Consider the following 20,115-nt stretch of genomic DNA (forward strand, 5'->3'; position numbering starts at 1 on the left):
TTCAACAAATAAGTTTTCATAAGTCATCAGATTTGTACTACAGAACATAGCATGTCTGTCACTCATTCTGGGACAACATACCATGACAGGTCTAGCATTATAAAAAGTGCATGTTCCCATATAAAAAACAGAGATGCTTGTTGTGACATCCTGCCAATACCCCAGTGGACTGTCACCAATTTAATGTTAAGTCCAGCTATACCCCCCGAACTTCAACAATTAATGTGATGTCCCTCACTATCCTGGGTTAGTAACTATGTAGCTTCTATCCTCAATACTGACTCCAATATGAGACTGTCAAACAGAAGTAATATTTCGCAACTTTCCCCTAAGAGCACAACCGGAACACGCACTATTTTCCTGGGACTGGACTATATATCTCTGTCCACCCCAAATGTTTTTTCTTCTTATACACCTCACAGCAACGTGTCCCAGCTTAAGACCTTTGATACACTTACAAGCTAAGTAAATTTAAACCTCACACATCCAAACACTTCTGGGAAAGCCTGACACAGATTTCTAGCAGTGTCTCTTAGGTTCATAGGTTCATACTAGGCTATCTGCCCGAGGGCATTTACAAGCCTAGCCCATAGTTTTGTGGCTTACGCCACCCCTTTAGTATGGGGAACTATACCCATTATTTTGCTGTGCCTCTGTTGAGCAGTGACACTGAGGTAATCCCTGGGGTATATCTGCGATCTCCCATCCATTGGTCAAGATTTCTCTTGAACAAGGCCAGCGAGGTGCTCTGCCTCACATATACCGGGATTTTATTCCACAGCATAGGGAGTCTTTGGGTGATGAATCTATCCCTCCAGCACGTCCTATTAATAGCCGTGTCGAGGTTTAAGTCTCCGCCCTTGTGGCTCTGACGGATCTAGATTTTTGAGGTGAAGCATATTCATCAAATCTGGGTTTGACATGGCCTTGTATGTTAGGCAAAGGTCGCCTCTGAGCAAGCGGTGGCGACTGAATAGAGATGGAGTTCTTTCAGTCGGGCAGCATAGGACAGATGTTTGAGACCCTTTATCCTTTTGGTGAGGAACTTTTGTGGCCTCTCCAGCTGCTGCAAGTGTCGGGTCAGATACATTCCAAATGGGGCATTGTACTCAATCATTGGTCTGATGAGTGATGAGTATAGGGAGACTATGACCTCCCTTGATCTAGATGAGAATCCCTTCATGATAAGGTGGGCAATGTAGAAGGTCTTCCTAACTACTTTAGCTACATGGGTGTCGAATGACAGACTACTATCAACCTGGGTCCCCAGGTCCCTGATAACTTCTTCTGTACTCAGTGGATTGCCACCTATTTGGTAGCTAGGGGTAACCTTGTTTTTCCCGAAGGGTATGACTATGCATTTTTTGGCATTTAACTTTAGGCCATGGCTCTGGCACCAGTTATCCGTTTCTGTGAGACCCTTCTGAAGGATATCTGTGTCAGATGTGTTTTCTACTATGGCCCAGTTTGCAGTCATCTGCAAACTTTGTCAGCCATAACCCTCCTGTGTTTGCTTGTACTTTGGAAAAGTAGATGCCAAACAAGAGTGGACCCAGGACTGAGCCCTGTGGTACACCACTTGTGACAGGCTTTGAGTCTGACATGGCGCCAGCAACTCTGACCCTGTGGGTTCTGTCACTCAGCCAGTTTGCAACCCATCTTGTGATGTATGGGTTAACATTTAAGCTGATGAGTTTTTCAATGATACCCGAGTGGGGTATTGTATCAAAGGCCTTCGCCAGATCGAGGTAGGCTGTATGGACTGCCTTTCCCTCATCAATGGCTTTGGTGACTGTTTTTCTTTACTTTACATTGTGGCTGGAAATAATATGGTAATGCTGCTACCAATCAGAGCATCTTCATGCTCTTCTAAAGGGGTGTCCAATTATGAAATTAATATCAAAATAAATGATAGCTATGACCATAAGCGACCAAGCCTTTGCAGTGACCTGGGGAGTATAAACACACTCTAATCTCTAAAGAAAAACACCAATTTCCAGCCACAATGTAAAGTAAAGAAAAACATTTAATAATAAGTAAAATGAATACAAGAATGTAAATCAATAGCTTTCAATAAACATTAGAAGTCAATCACTAGAAATGTAAAATTAAATTGCAGGATAGGAGTCCATTATTCTAGAAAAAACTATCTTAATAACTAAGCTTTCCTAATCTAACTAAGGAATACTGTGTCCCTGATCTATTCTAACACAAAATAGCAAGGCCAAGGCAGGCTTACAGTTTTTGAAGTTCTCTTTCATGGGTGCCCACTGACTGTACTTCACAAACTGCTCAGCACTTGACAAACTACAGTCTCAACTGTCTTATTTTAAAAGATAACAGTCAGCTGTTTAAAATGTTATTTTTCCTTCAATCAACTGTCTAAATAATCACTTCGCAAATAGGAACATTCTAATGACATCACTCACTGTTCAGCTGATTCTCCACAGTTTGTACTTTAGAATGTCCCTCTCAAACATGCACAGTTAGAAATGTATCAAAACACTGACAGATCCTCTACACATTCTGTATACACAGGAAAATACTCAAATTTTTTAAAACTTATTTACATTTTCACAAGTAAACAGGCTGGCATACCATAAAAGTTAATCCAGAATATACACAAATCTGCTGACAGACATGCTAGCACGGGTTCACTTCAGAAGCTCGAAATACTGAAATCTCGAATTTCAGTATCTCGAGCCCAAGAAGCCGAATCCACATAACAGCAAAAGTTTACAAGTACGAAATTCAAAACCTCGAATACCGGAGGTTTTGAATTTCACGCTTCTAAAGTTCCACTATAGTCATGTTTTCAGGAAAGAGTGTCTGTGTGTGTGTGTGTGTGTGTGTTAAGGGGTTTGGGTAGGGTCTGTGGTGTTTATCAGTGTGTTTTGTTGCTGTGATGTGTGTGTGAAGAGAAAGTAGCTTGTGTGGTGGTGTTTTGTGTGCGTTTGTATGTAGTGCGATCTCATAGTGAGAATATTTAAGTGGGGGGTGTGGTTTCATGTAGCAGAGTGATTGTGTGTGTGGTGGATGGTGTGTGTGTGTGTATGCAGTAAAACCGCAAAATTCAAAACCTCCGGTACTCAAGGTTTTGAATTTCGCGGTTTTCAGTTTTCTTTGTTTTGTGGATTCAACTTCTTGGGCTCAAGATACTGAAATTCGAGATTTCAGTATTTTGAGCTTCTGAAGTGAATCCGCTAACACAGACGACAAGTGTTTTCATTTTCTTCACACTTGTGACCAAGGAACAGAGACCACCATTAGAATAGCCATCAAAAGACTGAAGGGTCAAATGTGCAAGAAGCAGGTACATTTGGCAAAGTGCAAGCAACAGCATATATTGGGTGGAACAGGACAAATTTGGGAGAAATCCACAGATGGAGGGATGCATCACAATTTATTCCATACATGCAAGAATAGATGAATCTCCTGCAACAGGAAAAAACAGCAGCAACAGACCGACTAATGCTCCACAAAAAGAATAAATCCACGAACTTGCAAGCTAGTAATGCAAACTTTTTTATTCCATAAAGCGTTTTTCGTCTAGCTGGATAGCTAGACTTCTTCAGATGCAATTAAATACTCAAAACACAGTATATAACATGAACATCAGTCAGCTGATCCACCCTGCTAATTAGAACATCTGATCAACACCAACCAATGCATATACATACCCTCACAGCCTAAGCCAAAATGCTTTAAACACACATACCATGAATTATATCTACTTCTAAATAAATTAATTAAAACCTACTAACATATTTATTAATTTAAATCATAATTTATATATCTATAAATAATCTAAAAACATTCTAAAAATTTATAAAATACTTGATATACTATATGAAAAGTATAGAAGTCAGAAACCATACATATAAATGAGTTTCTGACTTTAATTATGTACATAACTCCAAAAACCATGTAATTTAAACAAACTAAAACAGTTAAACTAATGATGCAAAACTCATACATCATTCCTACTGGGACAACTCTATTTAGTAAAATAATATAATATAATATAATATGCATAACATGTAAAATTTATAAAATGTTTGCTATGTTAAATAATATACATTTCTGCCCTAAAAGGTTTTTAAAAAACTGCTTTAAAAATATATAGCTGTGATTATCTTAAAAGACTTTTCAGTTTTAAAATACATTTGATAGAATACATCTCATTAAGACCTGGATAGAGACATGCAAATGTATATAGATGCCAAAACAATTCCATTTTTTCAAGTAACAAATGTACTGGACCACCTCTAGCATCTGAGGTTACACATTGTACAGCTCTAAACATAAAACCATGATTAGGAAAAGAGTGAGTGTGTCTAGCTAAGGCATTGTCTAGTTTATTTCTAATGCTATACAAATGTTCATATACTCTGTCCCTCAACCTTCTATCAGTCTTTCCAATATAGAAGGCAGGGTAGCTGTGACACTTAGCAAGATGGACCACTCCTTTTGTATTACAATCAAACCTATGTTTAGTAGTATATCTAACCCCTCTGATAGAGAAGTTTGTCCCTACCTCTATGTGTCTACAGTATGGGCACATATGACATTTATACATGCCCCCATGTTTTGTACTAAAATTAATAGGTTTATGAGTTTCTAATAGATTCTTCAAATTCCAACCTTTCTTAAAGACTACCTTAGGAAAATCATATAGTTCTTTAACAGTAGGTAGGTCTGTTTTTATAAATTCCCAATTCTTTTGTATTATGTTTACAAAATCGTAGCTATCACTATAATGAAGGAATGTGTTGGAATAAGTTACTATTTCTAAATATACTTGCTTTCCAACATTGTTTTTGTGTTTTTTATTACCTGCACTTAGTTTAAAAGTTTGTTTGTTGTATTTAACTGTTGAGGCTGCCCACTCAAGTGCGCTAGCCTGTGCATTGAATATACTGTAATTCTCCTGTTGTTTTCCTGAAAAAATAAAAAATAAAAAAAATATCCTTGTTTCCCGCCTTTCCTAAACTAGAATAGTCCCTTATACAGGCTTTGCTGTATTCTGGACTTTTGGATAGTTCCTGTGTTGCCCATTTCCTTACTTGGATAGAAGGAAGTTTCTTTGTTCACCAGTGGGAATGGGGAGCCTTGAGCAGCCTATCTGTCCCTGAAAGAGTGATCTCAGCACAAGAATCTTGTAGTAATTGGCCGTTTTGGGCCATTTCTAGCTCTTTGAAGTTCCCTGCATAAAAACCCGCTTTGGCGCATTTTTTTTGCTTATCCTACTCAGCAACAGCTCCTCGTGGTCCTGCAGAGTGGTGCTAGCAGCAGAAAAACGAAAACAGGGACTGCTTTCAAGATATAAGTATATTTTTTCTGTTACTACCTGTGTGACCATCCTTTCTTGCCAAAAAGTGAGTTTACACTGCTGTTATAAGCTTGTTTTTGTGTTTTTTATTACCTGCACTTAGTTTAAAAGTTTGTTTGTTGTATTTAACTGTTGAGGCTGCCCACTCAAGTGTGCTAGCCTGTGCATTGAACATACTGTAATTCTCCTGTTGTTTTCCTGAAAAAAAAAAAAAAAAAAAAATCCTTGTTTCCCGCCTTTCCTAAACTAGAATAGTCCCTTATACAGGCTTTGCTGTATTCTGGACTTTTGGATAGTTCCTGTGTTGCCCATTTCCTTACTTGGATAGAAGGAAGTTTCTTTGCTCACCAGTGGGAGTGGGGAGCCTTGAGCAGCCTATCTGTCCCTGAAGGAGTGACTTCAGGACAAGAATCTTGTAGTAATTGGCCATTTTGGGCCATTTCCAGCTCCTTGAAGTTCCCTGCATAAAAACGCACTTTAGCGTGGCTTTGCACAATTGTGCGCATAGCGCAGCATTGGGCAGCGCCGCTTAATTGGGTTTAAACTAATCCCGGATCCACAAAGTCTGCTTTTCACTTTTTTCCTTAGATCTGCTCTATCTCTCAAATTAAACACCCTATTCTCAATCTAAGACCCTGCACTTGCCCAAATAAGCAATCCTACAATCTTGCACTAATAAACTAAAAGCACTACATCCTCATATACTCTCCACAATTACCTTGTCCCCTATTGGTCCTTCATAATTAAGTGATAAAAGAGTTCCCTTTACTACTCTAGCATGTCCAAAGGTCAGTTAATGGTTTCCTCTCCAGTACAGCTGGTGAATCTGGGAATCTTGAGGCAATGTTACAACTGCTTCATGTACACGGACAACCCTCTCCTCCTCCAAACAGGTTCAAACATATGTGAGAGATGCAACGATATAGCCAAACTGGAGGCTGAGCTCTCTCACCTCAGAACTGGTGTAACCAGTCAGGAGGAGAAGGTAACCTCACACAACATTAATCCAGTCTCACATAGTCCTACCACAACAGCAAACCAAACACATAAACACACAAAAACATACTCGGAGGCTCTAAATAAAAATCTACCTAAGCAGCAGAGACCTCCAAAGCAGACATCTAAGCAAACGCTACCCCACAGCAAAACATGTGCAACACATAGCTCACAAAGTCAGTGTGCCAAACAGTCACAGCCCTTAAGGCTGAATAACACACCTGATACACTTGTAATAGGTGATTCTATAGTCAGACACACTGACGTCTCGCTCACCAGGCTGAACAAGGAGAAGATCACAGTGAGCTGCCTGTCAGGCGCTAGGATCTGCCACATAACGCAAGCACTCAGGTCACTCCAAAGCAAGTACAAATATGACTCTGTCATAGCACATGCTGGTGTGAATGACCCGAGACGTACCTCCCTCGACTACATGAAAAGAGACACAGAGAAACTCTCCAATCATGTAGCCCAGGCCGGTATGACCCTGACACTGAGCAGCATCTTATCCTCACCTACAATGATGCCGCAGTATAAAGACAAAATGATCGATTTTAACAACTGGCTAAAATTTTGGTGTCATTCAAAGGGGATCCAGTGCCTGTCAGCCTGGGATAACATGCTCGACAAGCCACGTTGCTTCGCTAGGGACGGCTTGCACCTGTCACCCCTGGGCTTTCGGATACTGGCAAAGACTCTTGCCACCCCCTTAGTGCCTTTTTTAGGCAAGGCTCAAAAGACAAACCCACCTCCATAGAAAACACAAAGAACAAGAAACTAAGGGTAATGCTGCTAAATGCCAGAAGTCTAAACCTCAAAATGCACGCACTCGAAGCTCTCCTCAGTATGGAGAACATCAAAACCTGGTTCAAGGCTCCGGAGAGCACCCCAGCACTACCAGGTTATACCTCATATCATGCTTTTCGGCCCCAAAACACAGACCGAACCACAAAAGGAGGGGGAGTATCCATATTTATCAAGGATACCCACACCTCCAGGTTAGTGGCGTTGCACGAAGCATCAGAAACCATCCATGTGCAACTAACAGTGGGCAAAACTGCCTTTCAGTTTATAGCATGCTACAGACCACCGTCTCAAAATCAGGAATCCCACTCGGCTTTCCTGAAAACATTGGAGAACATGAAGATCTCTCCAAACAGCATTATATTGGGTGACTTCAACTACCCAAACATAGACTGGGAGCATTACTCAAGCCCCAATATCCTAGCCCAAAGGTTCCTGGAATTTCTACACTCAAATGCCATGGAACAACTAGTCACAACTCCCACAAGAGGGGAAAACATACTTGACCTGATCATCACCAACATGGGGACCCTATGCTCCACACCAGAAGTATACCCCTCACTGGTAAGATCAGACCATAAATTAATTTCACTGGATATCCAAAACCAGACTCCACCCCCAGCCCAAAATACCACAATGAAAAACTTCTCAAAAGCGAATTTCACACTTCCCAAAACTGAGGTGGAATCCTTCAAGGCCCCCGGGCCACAGAATCCTATATAAACGCATTCTATGGACACCTCCAGGAATGCATGGATCATGTTATCCCAAACAAAACCAAGACCCAATCATCCAAAGGCAGGCGTCCAGTCTGGTGGACCCCAGCCATAAATAAGTTGTACAACAGAAGGAGGAAGCTACTACATGATAGAGCAAAATCCCTAAAAGGGAAGGTATCTCTGATCAGTACTAGCAAAAAATTACGATCCCTCATAAAATCCTCCAAGGCCAGCTTCGAGAGAAAAAATGCACAGGATACTAAAGACAATCACAAGGCTTTCTTTAGCTATGTTAGGAACCTAGGATGCAACTCCCAGATATGCTCAGAGTTGATTCTAAACGACAAAAAATATACGGAACCCACAGACATTGCCAACATCCTGGCAGACAGGTTCAGTGCAAACTCCCCCCCCCCCCAAAAGAGCAAATATCTATCCCAGCAGAGTGCAGCCTCCCTAACATCTCAGATTCTCAGGTGAAAGCCGTCCTCTCCAAAGCAAAAATCACTGCTTCCATGGGACCAGACGGTGTCCCGGGTTGCGTCCTTCATGAACACCAAGAAGAACTAAACTCTCACGTAAAACTGCTGTACAATCTCAGCCTCACTACAGGTTATGTACCCAAAGAATGGCGTACAGCAACAGTGGTCCCACTCCACAGGTGGTGCCTCAACTGACCCTGGTAACTATCGCCCCATAAGCCTAACTAGCCTTATCTGCAAGGTCATGGAGAGGATCATCATGGAACTCATAAACAAAGACATTGGGGACCTACAGACACTAGATCCTACCCAATTCGGCTTTGTCAAGGGCAGATCCTGCCTCTTGAACCTGGTTGACTTTTTCGAAACAGTCACCAAGGCCATAGATGAAGGGAAGGTAGTCCACACAGCCTATCTGGACCTCGCAAAGGCATTTGACACAATACCCCACTCGGGCATCATAGATAAGCTATCCAGCTTAAATATAAACCCCTGTGTCACAAGATGGGTTGCTAACTGGCTCAAAGACAGAACCCACAGAGTCAGAATTGCCGGAGCCATGTCAGATTTGAAACCGGTTACAAGTGGTGTCCCACAAGGCTCTGTCCTGGGACCTCTCATGTTCGGCATATACTTCTCTGAGGTACAGGCCAACACGGGAGGACTATGGCCGACCAAGTTCGCAGATGACTGCAAACTGGGCACCATAATTGACTCTCCAGCTGACACAAACATCCTCCAAAAAGGTCTCACACAGACGGATAACTGGTGCCAGAGCCATGGCCTAAAGCTAAATGCCAAAAAGTGTATAGTCATACCCTCTGGCAAAAACAAAGTGCCCACAAATTACCACATAGGTGGTAACCCATTAAGTACGGAAGTAGTAATTAGGGACCTGGGGACCCAAGTTGATAGCAATCTCTCCTTTCACAACCACATTGCCAAAGTGGTTAGAAAGACCTTCTACATAGCCCACCTCATCACGAAAGGATTCACATCTAGATCAAGTGAGGTAATAGTGCCCCTTTATTCATCCCTCATCAGGCCCATCATTGAATACAATGCCCCTTTTGGGATGTACCTTACCCGACACTTGCAGCAACTAGAAAGACCCCAAAAGTACCTCACAAAGAGGATCAAGGGACTCAAACAGATCCCATATGCTACCCGGTTAAAAAAACTCCAGCTCTACTCAGTTGCATACCGCCTACTTCGAGGTGATCTATGCCTGACATACAAAGCTATGTCCAACCCAGAATTAATGGACATGCTCCACCTCAGTAAATCTAAATCCCTTAGAACCATGCGCTCGAGGGACTTGAACCTCAGCACAGAAATAAATAGAACATGCTGGAGGGACAGATTCATAACCCAGAGGCTCCCTTCGCTCTGGAATAGAATCCCAGTCCATGTTAGGCAGAGCACCTCACTGACTCTCTTCAAGAGGAATCTTGATGAGTGGATGGGAGATCATAGGTTTACCCCGGGGATTACTTCTGTGTCACTACCAGATAGAGGCACAGTAAACTAACCTTAAAAAGGGCACAGCAAACTCATATCAAAGGGTGGCAAAAGCCAAACACACTCGGGCTAGGCTTATAAATGCCCCAGGGCAGATAGCCTAGTATGAACCTATGAACCTATTTGTTTATCCTGTCCTTTCTTAAATCTACATCAAGGTAAGATATTATATCACTGTCAAAACACTGTGTAAATTTTAAAAAATCGGTAGTGTTATTCAACTGATTAACCAAGGACAAGGCTTCATTCTCATTTCCTTTGAATAAAATAAATATATCATCCAGGAAGCGAGTATAAAAACTAATCTGTTCCATAATGTGGGTCACTCCAAAAATGTGTTCCTGTTCCCAATATATATTTAATACTTTTAATTATTCTGAATTTAAAGTGGATTTGGTGCTGGCTGATTTGCTAGCAAAAGGACACTACAGTAGTTGCCACCCATCATTTCAAAAACATTCGGTAGTAATAGGACAATTAGTAAGGGCGGCCCGAATGGTCTCAGATGAACAGCACTTTTTGGAGGAATGTAACAAACTAGTAGAAATGTTTAAAAAGGGGGGCTATCCGGATGTATTATTGGATGAAATAAGTCAAGAGGTAATAAAAAAGAGAATTTTAGGTACTTATAGACCTATTTTAGTCCCTAAACCTTCTATTATAGGTTTAGATAGTGTTATTGCCCAAGAGGGCACTTTATTGGATGAGCTACCTAGAAAACCTGTGGACCTATGTAGTCTTATTCTCACATTTTATATGGATAGCTACGATTTTGTAAACATAATATGAAAGAATTGGGAATTTATAAAAACAGACCTACCTACTGTTAAAGAACTACATGATTTTCCTAAGGTAGTCTTTAAGAAAGGTAGGAATTTGAAGAAACTATTAGAAACTCATAAACCTATTAATTTTAGTACAAAACATGGGGGCATGTATAAATGTCATATGTGCCCATATTGTAGATATATAGAGGTAGGGACAAACGTCTCTGTCAGAGGGGTTAGATATACTACTAAACATAGGTTTGATTGTAATACAAAATGAGTGGTCTATCTTGCTAAGTGTCACAGCTGCCCTGCCTTCTATATCGGAAAGACTGATAGAAGGTTGAGGGACAGAGTATATGAACATTTGTACAGCATTAGAAATAACAAACCAGACAATGCCTTAGCTAGACATACTCATTCCTTTTCCTAATCATGGTTTTATGTTTAGAGCTATAGAATGTGTAACCTCAGATGCTAGAGGTGGCCCAGTACATTTGCTACTTGAAAAAATGGAATTGTTTTGGCAACTACTTACGTTTGCATGTCTCTATCCAGGTCTTAATGAGATGTATTCTATCAAATGTATTTTAAAACTGAAAAGTCTTTTAAGATAATCACAGCTATATATTTTTAAAGCAGTTTTTTAAAAACCTTTTAGGGCAGAAATGTATATTATTCTACATAGCAAACATTTTATGAATTTTACATGTTATGCATATTATATTATATTATTTTACTAAATAGAGTTGTCCCAGTAGGAGCGATGTATGAGTTTTGCATCATTAGTTTAACTGTTTTGGTTTGTTTAAATTACATGGTTTTTGGAGTATGTACATAATTAAAGTCAGAAACTCATTTATAGGTATGGTTTCTGACTTCTATACTTTTCATATAGTATATTAAGTATTTTATAAATTTTTAGAATGTTTTTAGAATATTTATAGATATATAAATTATGATTTAAATTAATAAATATGTTAGTAGGTTTTAATTAATTTATTTAGAAGTAGATATAATTCATGGTATGCGTGTCTAAGGCATTTTGGCTTAGGCTGTGAGCGTACGTATATGCACTGGTTGGTGTTGATAAGCTGTTCTAATTAGCAGGGCAGATCAGCTGACTGATGTTCATGTTATATACTGTGTTTTGAATCTCCTGCAACACACAGGAGAGCATTTTCAATAATACCTGACCTCCTTGGAGCTCTACAAGGGTTACTATATTGTCAGAGCCCTTTACCTTAACAAAAAAAAAAAAGAAAACAGCTGGCAAATGTTCACATGAATCAGCTACCCTATTTAACTAATAAAGTAAAAACAAAAAAAAAGTTATACCACCATAATGTTCCATCTGTGCCATTCATTTTCATTCTTCCTCAATTGATGGGTTTGGATCAGACTCAGCTGCTTCTACCAGACTATCAGATTCTAGAACTCTCAAGCTCCTCCCTCTGCCCATAATGCCCCACCTACCTAACATACCTCAGATCAAGTTTGCTGCCCCGAGGATATAAAGACCCCCTATTATATAAAATAGGAAAAGTGGAAAGGAAAAAGGCAGCTGGAGCTCAAACGAGGTTCCAGTGCAGGTCTTAGATCTTCCCAGAAGCAAAGGATGGGGGTAGGTGGATGGGAAGTTAACAGAATAAAAAAATGGACAACACAGATAGAACATTACGGTGAGTACATAGCATTTTTACATGATGCTGTCCTTTTCATTCATTCTTAAACTGAATGGACAGAGTCCTCAGCTACTGTAACCTTGGGAGGCCCTCATGGAAGGATATTCTGGAGTACTGCTGATCCAAAGGTTGTTCTGTTCCTGGAAATAAAATCTAATTTGTAATGAGCAATAAAGGTGTGATCATTAGTCCACATTGCAGCTGCACAAACATCATCTAAGGTAACCCTTGCCCAAAAGGCTAAAGAAATTGCCCCAGACCTCAAGGAATGGGTTTTGGGGGATCTGGTCAAGGATAAACCTTTTTAAAATAAACAAAAAAAAAAAAAGCATTCAGCTAGCTATTTGGCTAATGTAACTTTGGATACTGGCTTGCCCAAACTGTAAGCAGAAAAGGAAACAAATGACTGATCAGATTTCCTGAAGTCTTTGGTCCCGTGAAGATAAAAGTGAAGTTGTCTATTCACATCCAAAAGATGGAGCATATATTCTTCCTTATTTGAAAAATTAGGAAAGAAAACTAGTAGATTAATGACCTGATTTATATTGAACTCAGCAGCTAACTTAGGCAAGAATGATGGATTTGTTCACAAAGACACCCTGTCTTTGTGAAAAACGTAGGTAAGTAGTTTTAGAAGACGAGTCTGAAGTTTGGATAATCATCTCACTGATGTGATAGTGACCAGAAAAAAATAGTTTTCCAAGACAAAAAATTTAGTTCTGCTTTGACTGAAGGTTTAAAGGGAGCTTGTGCCAAGGCCTGAAGTATGACAGATAACTCATTCCCCCAGTACAGCTCTTTTGAGTGTGTATTTTTCACTCCCAGTGGATGTGGCTTGAGCCTTTAAAAAATGAAGTTATCACCTTACAATTCAAATACTCATTACTTCTTTAACCATAAGTGTTACTAGAAAACTGTAAATGGCAAACTATTCAGGATAAATTAATCTTTACATTAGTGGCATTCATTCAGTTCCTTTAGTATCTTTATCACATACAAGAATGTTAATAACTGCACACAGACCTGGTTAAAATAAGCAAAACACTGATGGAGCGCATACATTCAGTTCAAAGCTTTAAAATGGATTTTATTAGCCAAAATTCAGGCAGTAAATATTAATTTTGTAATGTTGCATAAACAAGTTATATCTTTGTAACTATTCAAGCAAGACACATACTGCTAAGCAGGATTTTCTTCATACAGCTGTGAGCTTTCATATGAGGCTATGCAGTTCTGTCTGCATTACCTGAATGCGGAAATGTTTACAGAAATATGAAAATTATTGCAATACAAATATTCAATATCTCTAGCTGCATTAGACAGAGGTCAAATATCAATACAATTGTGTCTGCCATCATGCATGCTTTAAGATGAAATCTTCTGATACCTTGTATGTAGCATGATTTTGGAATTAATGTAAACATGAACAAGCAATGTTTGATGCCTAGAGATGTCAGTAGGAGGTAAATGCAGAAACGCCTGGAAGTGCACTCAGCGTTAATGAATTACATCTCAAGGAGGAATAGGATCCTTTAATGGGTGGGGGGGGGGGTCTAAGTAAAAAGGCTTCCTTAAGAAAGGCTTTACATAGTTTAGAAGAAGCTAAGGTAGAGTTATTTTGCCCAGGTGGAAGTCAGAAATGGCAGCCAATTGCACTTTAATAGTTGAAAAACGTGCACCTTTATTGAAAATTGTAGCTAAATACTCAGGGATAGATGGCACGGGTGCTGAAAAAATGATCCAGGCCCTTGCTAAGGGCCAAGAAAAAAAATCTCTTCAATTTACTTTTGTAAACCTTCCCAGTAGAAGCTTTCTGAGATAAGAAGACAAGACGTACTGGGGTGGCGAGCCTGGACTATCTAGCAATCAATCAAAATGGAGAAACCATTATGGTCAGTTTGAGGCCTGTTAAGTCAGGATGAGTCAGCCCCATCAGGTGAGACAGGAGGTCTGGAGTGGGACCCAATATCCAAGATGGATGTAGAAGGTGAGGACAGAGGAAGGGGAACCAGGTCTGACGAGGCCAAAAGGGTGCAATGAAGATAACTGTGCTTATGAATTGGAATGCCTTCTATAGACATTTGGGGATGAGAGGTAATGGCAGTTGACAGTTGGGCCAATTGTGGACTACAGCATCTCCACGATTCCCCCACAGGAGGGAATCAGGGAAAAGAACCTGCTGCATTTATGGTTGAGGGGAGAGACAGCTAGATCACAGCACTGCTGGCTCCATCGATGGAAAATCCTCTCTGCCATTTTGACATTGATACCACTCATGAGACATCAGAATGGGCCTGCTTAGGTTTGCCTGCAATCACACTGGATTTCCCTGGGATGTACACTGCTATTAGAGAACTACTGGAAGAGATTGTCCAATGCCATACTGTCACTGTTTCTCAAATGGGTAAGAGCTGGTTCCTCCCTGTTTGTTGATGTACCAGACCACTGACATATTGTCTGTCTGAATGGCAATAGTCCCAGATGGGAGAACATCTTGAAAGGCCTTCAATGCTAGGAGGAATGTTCTGATCTCCAGGACACTATGCATATTGGCCTCTTCGGGGGACCATGTGCCTTGTACTATCCTTCCCAAGTACTGCCCCCCCCCCACCACAACTGGGAGGTGTCCATGGTTACAGTGGCTGTGGGCATGGGACGAACAAATGAACAACTTTCACAGAGCTGGATTGAATGAATCCACCAAAGAAGATCTCTTTTGCATGGTTAAATAATCTTGACTGGAGCAGATGGTGGATGTTGAAGACTGGACTACTGGACTGAAAATGTCCACAGAAGAATTCGTATGTGGAACCTAGCCAGAAGAAGAAAGGTGATAGCTGTTGCTATGGATCCCAGGGCTTGTAAGATTAATTGGGCTGAAAGAGAAGAACTCTGAATCACTTTCCTGACTTGAGACCTCAGTGTCTGTATTCAAGTGGAGGAAAGAGAGCCTATCTGACTGACTGTGTGAGCTGAGATTTGTTGTAAATGACAGTGACTCCCAGATGAATGCACAACTGGAGCAAGTATCCCTTGCCTGCAGAAGTCGATGCCTGGTTGAAGCAGTTAGATGCCAGTCATCTAAATATGGAAACACCCAGAATCCTAGCAGTCTCAAGAGAGCTGCTACCACTGACATACATTTGGTGAACACCGTGGGGGCTGTGACATACATTTGGTGAACACCGTGGGGGCTGTGGTGAGACCAAAGGGCAGTGCTCTGAACTGGTAGTGACTAGCGCAAGTATCTTCTAAAGCACCTGTGCATTTTAATGTGATAGTACATAGCCTGAAGATCTATCAAGCACATCCAATCATTTTTTTGCAGCAGCAGAGGAAAAATGGACTAAACTGTGACCAGCCAAAACTTTGAAAACTGTATGAACCAATTCAATTTCCTGAGGTCCAGAATTGGTTTCAAGTCCCTGTCTTTTTGGCACCAAGAGGAATCTTTAGTACTCCCTGGTCTGGGGGGACCTCTTGGTTGACTTTTTTGTTTCTAGCAGCTTTTTTACTACTTGATACACTGCTTCTATCTGACTGGGTGGAACATCAGGAATTTTCTTCACACTGGTGGAAGCATTTAGAGAAAATGGTATAGTATAACCTCTGGATATGACTCTGTGTCCAGGAATCTTTTGTAAGACATAATCAGGCTCCCAAGTGCAGAAACAAACGTCCCCCGACTACATCCAGAGGGGAACAGGTGGGCCTCCTTTCAGAAGCGCTGTAAGGGCTTATCAGAGAAGGAATCCCTGAAGCCCTGGTTCTGCGGGCCACCTCTGCTGTGAGGATGGTGTATTCCATTGAAGTCGACCCCCTTTTCCCCAGGTGGAAATATCTCCATGTGAATCTTGAAAAGGACCCTTGGATTTTCTAAACCACACTTTTTTCTACCTCCTTTCTGATTCTTTGAGAAAGGTCTTTGAGGGGTTGAAAAACATACACCCATGGAAGACAGGATCTTTTCCCTCTTGTTCACATCTGGAGAGAGTGTCTTTCACCTTGAGGCCAAACAGGGAAGATCCATCAAAAGATACACTGATGAATGAAGACTTAAAAGGCTCCACAAAATCACATAATCACATCCAGGCATATCTCTTGGTGGCTATATGCCTGAACCCACCACCATTAAGGTACCCTTCTGCGGCATGGGAGATCAACCTCATGGACACATTTGAATCAGACTACAGGGTGGCCAGTTGCAAGGAGATTCTATTCTTATCCTTGGTTGACAAAGAACCAGAAAGAGATTTGGCAAGCTCTTTGGTCAGATCTCTTTGTAACCTCATAAAATGTGCCAGATAATTTAGCAACTTGAGGGCAAAGGTCGCAGAACTGTACATGTACTTCCCAAACCTGTCCAAAGCCCTGGACTCTTTGTTAGGGGGATAGACAGAGGAACTCTGTTCTGCCTGTTCCTTCTTAGTGGCTGCAGCAACAACCATGGCATCGACTGGGACTCCTTTGCTCCAGTGTGCCCAGACTTAAAGGGAGCTAAAATCTTGTTTGGCCTTTTCGGTACTGGCCCTACAGTGTCCAGCTCCTTCCACTCCCAGCAAGAAACAAGGTCTATGAACTCCTTTGCCGGGGCGAGGTCACCAAGAAGCAGAGAGGCAAGACCCAGAAGCCTCCAGGAGCACCAATTCCTCCTGAGAGGCGGTGTCGAAGGACCAGCCACCTTTTTGTTTCAGGTACTCTAGTATGTATTCAAGAGCTCCAATATGTCTCCAGAGGAGACGTCTTCAGGTGGTGATCGGGGACCCCCCCCCCTCCATTAAAATCAGTGCCCTCTGGGGAAGTATCAGAAGAAATGACGATGTCCTGATGGACCAGCTGAAGACTAGTTTGGGCTGGCTGACCCAGTGGAAAGGATGTATGAGGATCAGAGGAAAGACCTGGATAAGGCAGACTTCTCTGATATAAGGGGGAGAGGGATGCCCCTTCTCTACACAAGGAGAAAGCTCTCTTCACAATCTCAAAGGCAGAATGCCTAGGGGACACAAGTTGATGGCACACGAGCTGGGATTTCTCAAACCACTGGCTCCTGCAGCCCCACCAGCACTCCATCCAAAGAGGGAGTCAGACCAGAGCTATCCAATGCTGAAGCCCTGAGGGGAAGAGACGACTCTGAAGTTGACTCCAGCTCCCCAGAACAGTGCCAATACTTCAACTCTGAGAATCTTCCATCTCCAAAAGGCTCGCAGCTGGTCGGCTCAGGGAAACCATCAGAGTCAAAGAAAAGATTGTCTTCAGATCTGATACACCCCAGAGATTGTGGATCCGAGAGCTCTAAAACAGTGGGTCAGATCAGAGAAGGAGATACCAAGGAGGAAGTGGACAAAGGACAGCTCCAGGATCTGCTGAAAGTTGGAGCTGGGAGAACCCCCATCTGAATCTACACTCTGAGAAACTTCCTCATCATTCTATCCACATCAGCTCCTGAAAGGCTTCTGGAAGATCTAAGAGATGATGTGTTGGACAGAGGTCTGGAGTGTCTTTGTGGATATCCCTCCAGGAAAGGAGAAGAGAGTCATGATGAAACTGGAACCAACAGGAATGGAGGGGTATGGATCTGAGGAGATCTAGGTTTCTAAATGGTCAGATTCAAGACAGATGGATCAGACTTTTTATGTACTTTTGAAAGGGGCTATGATGAATGAGCAGACGTGGAAGAATGGGCAGGAGACCACTTACAGGAATCCTTTTCCTAGAAGTTGACTCTGACTTACCCTGTCAGACTTCCTGGTAGGGGGTTGAGCCACAGCAACTGAGGAAACAGTTTTAAGACTTCTTCTATCTTCCTGTAACTTATTCCTCTGATTAGTTAACGCTCTGGAATTAAAACAGAACAGATTGAACATCCACTTCTACATGAGCAGGGCCTAGGCAATACATGCATTCCCTGTAGGCATCTGAGCTGAGAAGTTTATGCCCACTGGAAACGCACTTTTTGAACTCAGTAGGCTTGTCAGCCATGATACACAACAAACAGCAGCAAAACAGTAGCTAGAGGAGAACAACATGAACTCCAAGGATAGGAAAAAGTTTCTCTTTTTGGCAGAAAGCAAGAAAGAAAATGGAGAACTACCAACAATGGCAGATAGAAATACTCAAAAGAGTAACCTAGGAACAGTGCCAACAATGGTACTTTAAGAGGGTGCCGAAAAACAGTAGCTACAAAGGGAATAGAAATCAGCTCAAAAACTGTAGCTAAAAAGGGACCAGAAATTAGCACTAAAGATTATGGGTGGGAGATAGGAATTTAAGAGAATATAAAAATTAAAAACTAAAAGCTAACTCATGAAAAACAGGCTATAAAACCTCGAATACACTCGAGAGCAGTACAAGTCATGTCTGAAGGTGATGGCGGCAAACAAGATTTAAGATTTGTTAGGTTGGAGAATTATGGGTAAAGGGAGAAGCTGGTTCAAGGCAGTGGACAGCACCCCAGCCATACCGGGCTACACTTCCTAGCACATGTTGAGACCACAAACGGAAAGCATGAAAACTAAAGGAGGCGGTATATCGATATTCATTAAAGATAAACACACCTCCAGATTTGTTAAATAGTATGATTCCCTGGAGATACTTCAGGTGCAACTAACTCTTGACAGGACACCTATTCAAGTCATTGCCAGCTACAGGACCCCCCTCCATGAATCAAGACACTTACTCTGCCTACTTTGACCTACTGGAATCCATCAAGATACATCCAAACACCATGGTTCTGGGTGATTTTAATTACCCATCCACTGACTGGGTAAATTACTTGTGCTTTAACTCCCTTGCCCAAAGATCCCTTGACTTCATTAACTCCAACGCCCTGGAGTAGCTTGTAGACACCCCAACTAGGGGCAACATCATCTTGGATCTGGTGCTTACCACTATGGAGGACCACTGTAGCACCCTCACTGTGAGGTCTTTTCTTGTGAGATCTGACCAGAAATCAGTCTCATTCGAAGTAACTATCACACCGGACCCCCCCCCCCACCCCAACAGCAACTAAACGAAAAAACTTCTTCAAAGCAGATTATATCCTTCTAAGGGGTGGTGTAAATAGCTTCACTGCAACTCCCCCCTCAGATGGAACTTGCAACTATGCCAAGTCCTACAACAATGCTTTTTATAAACTCATGTATACCTGCACTGACACGGACGTACCTGACAGGACCAAAACAAGCTCTTCAAGGAAGAGCAAACCTGCCGGCTGGACAACTGCCATTAACAGACTTTAGAATAAAAGGAAGAAACTGCAGCCCAAAAGTAAGTGGGAGCATGTCGTAAACTGGAAACACTCCCTCGGCTTAAACAAGCAAATAAGACTTCTTGTGAAGTCCTCCAATGCAAACTACGAATTCAAATGAGTGTTCTCAACTAAGGACAACCATAAGGTGTTCTGTAGTTACATCCATATTCTAATAGGTAAGCCCCAGATTTGCACCAAACTGGTAGTTAATGATAGACATAGAATGAGCCTGTGGACAAAGCAAACCTGTCAGCCAACAGGTTCTGTGCACATAGCAAACCTGTTAGCCAGAGGTTCTGTGAAAACTTCACTCCCCTGTCCCACCACACATACCCCATGATATTCCTTCCACCTGTCCCTCACACCTTGTATCTCTAGAGAGTAGGTTGTAAATGCTCTCTCTAAGGCCAGAAGCAGAGCATCTATGGGACCTGATAACATGCCAGGCTGTGTCCAACATGGGCTCCAACAAGAATTAGCAACACCATTGGGTACTCTTTTCAATCATAGTCTAAGCACTGGCTTCATTCCAGCTGAATGGGAAATAGCAACAGTTTTCC

The 20,115-nt window shown here is 41.6% G+C and overlaps 1 protein-coding gene across 3 annotated transcripts in view; it reads right to left on the bottom strand.

Annotated features, from left to right (window-relative positions):
* Positions 1–20,115, bottom strand: part of TBC1D9B (TBC1 domain family member 9B) — a 2,477,681-nt gene that overhangs the window by 2,018,889 nt on the left and 438,677 nt on the right. The gene's annotated exons all lie outside the window — the stretch shown is intronic.

The sequence above is a fragment of the Protopterus annectens genome, chromosome 4.part0 (assembly GCF_019279795.1).
Source record: "Protopterus annectens isolate FY-2018-M chromosome 4.part0, PAN1.0, whole genome shotgun sequence".
Lineage (NCBI taxonomy): Eukaryota > Metazoa > Chordata > Ceratodontiformes > Protopteridae > Protopterus > Protopterus annectens.